The 3,608-nt window shown below is 43.5% G+C and overlaps 1 long non-coding RNA gene across 2 annotated transcripts in view; it reads right to left on the bottom strand.

The window, feature by feature from the left end:
• Nucleotides 1-1,580: 1,580 nt before the first annotated feature.
• Nucleotides 1,581-3,608, bottom strand: part of LOC102306905 — a 3,619-nt gene continuing 1,591 nt past the window's right edge. The window contains exons 3-5 of one of the 2 annotated variants that reach the window (XR_006053030.1): nt 3,261-3,348; nt 2,788-2,824; nt 1,581-2,421 (exon numbers count right to left, since the gene is read on the bottom strand). This is a non-coding gene — a long non-coding RNA (uncharacterized LOC102306905). The remainder of the gene's footprint in view (nt 2,422-2,787; nt 2,825-3,260; nt 3,349-3,608) is intronic. The other variant, XR_006053031.1, reaches the window with a different exon arrangement.

Raw genomic sequence — 3,608 nt, 5'->3', positions numbered from 1 at the left:
CTGGTGCCACATGCACTTAGGGACATGTTTGAACATGCCGTTCAATTTGATACAAACTGATTTGCACAGAAGTCCAATAACCAAACAGCATTTGGGTTCAGATCAGGAAGGCTGTTGCTCCAGTCACACCGCTAAATCAAACTTTTAACAGGCAACATGCGGAACAAGCTCAAATACATGCATTAAATAATCAGTGTAGATTATCACTAACAAACCTGCTAGCAGCAGCCGCCAATCTTAATTTTAACCCAAAGTAGTGTAGTTACATTGGTTTCGAAATGTGGGTGTAGATATAAAGGTTTTAAATTCAAACTACATTAAAACTGCTTAAAAAAAAGTTATGATCACTACTATAACGCTATACAGATAATTATCTTTGATTTAATCAGAGTTCTGCCTTTACCAGCATGTAGTCCAGTTGGTTTTATGTGAACACAGTTGTGCCAGAGTTTGTTTTTCCTCCCACCTACAACTGCAGTATTCAGGAACCTTCAAATATAAATTCATCATATCTTTTGATGTTTGAGCTAATAAATGGTAGGTCTGAAATCTCTAGATCCTTGCATAGTGCCTGTTCAACATCTAGCCAGGGCTCAACTAAGGTATGTTTTAACCATTCTGAGATGAATAATACCTCAGGCCCTCCAAGGTTTGGAGGCCTATCTCCACCCACCACCACTTCCCCTGCCGGTGGCGGACTCCCTCAGGTGTCGGTGTGTTGGTGGTTCTTTGTGTCTGGGGGTGGGCGTCCGGGTACACACCGGCTCACTCCTTGGCGGCCGCTTGTCGGGGCCTGGGGCTCGCTCGGGCCCCTTTGGAGGTGGGGTGCCCCCGGCCTCTCGGCCTGGGGCTCGGTCACTCAGGCACAGCTGGGGGCCGGCGGAGCTCACGGGCGCGTCACTGCAACTCCCCCTGGCTTCTGCTCCGCGGCTGCTGGGCGAGCCCTCATCTGGGACTCTCCTCAGCTCTTACTGGAACAGTGGCGCGGCTGCCCCTCTGTTGGTCTTCCTTGGTCTCTTGTGTTCTGGGGGCCTCTGGATGTCTGGAGTTTTGATCTCCTCCATACCCGCTTCACACCCTGGAGGACGGGGCTGTGGCCCCCCCACACTCCCTAGCAGATCATTACATGGAGAAACCTTTGGAATGCAAGCATGCTGATCCACACAGGTATGCACACAGGTGTACACATGGGTATTCACAGACGCGGACTAAAGCTTTCTTGGCTGCTGCCTCAAAGCACACTGTGCGCTGTCTATCTTGCGTGCTGCACAATATCGTTTATTATTTAGTAACTATTGATATCTATGACTAGCTAGTTTATTGTGATGGTGCTTTGTTTTCTCTATTATTATGTTGCTCTTTGTTGTTTGCTGTCTCCTCTGTTTGTTTTTTTTTTCTCCATACAGGTGACCCAGGAGTTTTTGTTTTTTTTTTTCCTTCCCCCCCCCTTCTCACCGTCTCTTCTCCCCTTTGGTTTTCTTTCTTTCTCTCCCCCTCTTTCTCTCATTCATTCCCCCTGTCCTATTTATTAAAATAAATAAAAATATATCTATCTATATATTCATCACAAACATCAAATGTCTTGTTCCATTTAGGCATTTATTAAAGCAATGACACATTCACTGTTCAGTTTATTCACCTTTGAAAGAGGTAGCTTGAAAACACAGGAAGTGGGGACAAAGGTTTAAGTACATTTCTCAAATAAAGATGATTCCATCACATCTAGGCCAATGAAACAGACAGATGACTAATGTTCAGCCAAAACGACAGGAACAATCATGCATTTGTCTGTTATTTAGCCTCGTGTACATTAATGCTTGTACCATTGTATAGTCAGACTTCAGCACCACATCATCTTGCTGTTGTTGTTATGACCCCAAATGAGTGATGCCATAAACTTAGCAGTAAAGAGTTTACCAGAAAGCCGTTCTCATAATCTGCAAACCGAGCAATAGACATTTGGTGGCTTTCAGACAGAACGTTGGTTTAAGGGATTTCAGCATTGGCTTCATTTTTCCAACCAGAATTTACAGCCATCTGTTCTCTTCAAAACACCACACGGAAGCTTGCATCTCTTAATCATTGAGCTCAGTTGCAAGATAACCTCAGAATTATCCAACTCACAATGTACACTTGCTGTACTCCAGTGTAAATGTGTGTCCAATATCACCTATTGATGCTGCTGCTTAGATTAACAGACATTAAAAGGCAAACATTTTGATAGATCTGGTTTTAAACCTTCAAATGAGGGATTAGAGAGAAATATAAAATAAAAACCCTCGTCTTGAAATCTAAAGCCCCTGTGAGGTTGAGGTATGCAGACAGAACTCCACATCCTGACATGACATTTGCTGAAACTGGTCGATGTAGCCAAGATAGCAGTTGCATCCCCAAGTCATCCAAAACTGCCTGTCAGGATCCCTGTCGACACAAAACCAAAGCACAAGTATTACTATTATTATTCAATCTGCACAGTGAAGGTAACTGAACTATTCCCAGCAGCATGTTTCAGGCCTTCAGTCAGGTTCTGGTAAATTGTTTTTACTTAAACCTGTGCCAAGTCCTGACTTTCTCTCCCAATACTAAGATTCTCCAGCAGAGATGAGCCAGTCTCTGTCAGAGCAGTACAAGATTGGGTTCACACATTTCTCCACATCCTTCATGTACATCACACATACCTGCAGTCAGTCAGCATGAGCTCCTTGCAGCATAATGTGTTATTATTCACTAATCAGTGCATACAGGGCAAAAACTTAAATACAAGTAAAAGTTGTCAGTGAGACCCACCTTCAGTCTGTAGATATCAGTACCACAGATCCTCTGCCTGCAACACAACCACTATTATCTCATCTATTCACAACAGCCTTCATGCTCAGCGCCAGGCCAGTGTCAGTCTCAGTGTAATAACTTTAGATTTCCCACACACCACCCACCAAGAAACTGATTTGAATTGTCCAAGAATTTCCAGCCAGTGTCTGTCTGGATGTTCTCCTCCCACAAATGACTGATCAGTGCATCCCCATCGGAAACTCATGCCACTTTGGATGGAGTAAAATCTGAGTAAGCAGCAGCATCTAGCTGCTGTAATGTTGTGAGTCTGTGGCATCAGTTGGTCCCTGTTAACTACACTAGCTAAGAGTCTGAAGCAAATCTAGCTTGACATCAGTCTGAAATTACACCAGGAATGACACAGATGTGAACATGACAAGACTGCCAAATAGTTCAATGCAGAACACGTCTATAAACTGAAATACATTTACCTTTACGCCTAAAGGCAAGCAGTGTGTAGTTCTACTCCACTGCCAACACTCAGCCTTCATGTCTGTTTAACACTGGGTGCCAGCATGTCTGCAAGAGAAACCAGTGCAACATCAGGATAGTCTTCAAGATGACAATTTGTAGGTGTTCACATTTAAGGAGCTTTTAATTTGTCTGCATCTTCAGACTCAAGACAAAAATCATATCATCTGAGAAGGGATCCACTTTAAAGTGAAAACTAATGCAATGGCACAAACCACATTCACATCAAGCCCCATTTTCTAAACTGAAGTCAGGGAGCACAAACGTGCCAATTTATTCTTATGTTGTCACAGTTACTTCTGCTAGCA

The sequence above is a fragment of the Haplochromis burtoni genome, unplaced genomic scaffold (genome assembly GCF_018398535.1).
Source record: "Haplochromis burtoni strain Fernald_Lab_line unplaced genomic scaffold, NCSU_Asbu1 Contig_562, whole genome shotgun sequence".
Classification (NCBI taxonomy): Eukaryota; Metazoa; Chordata; class Actinopteri; order Cichliformes; family Cichlidae; genus Haplochromis; species Haplochromis burtoni.
This window is presented reverse-complemented; position numbering and strand designations above follow the sequence as displayed.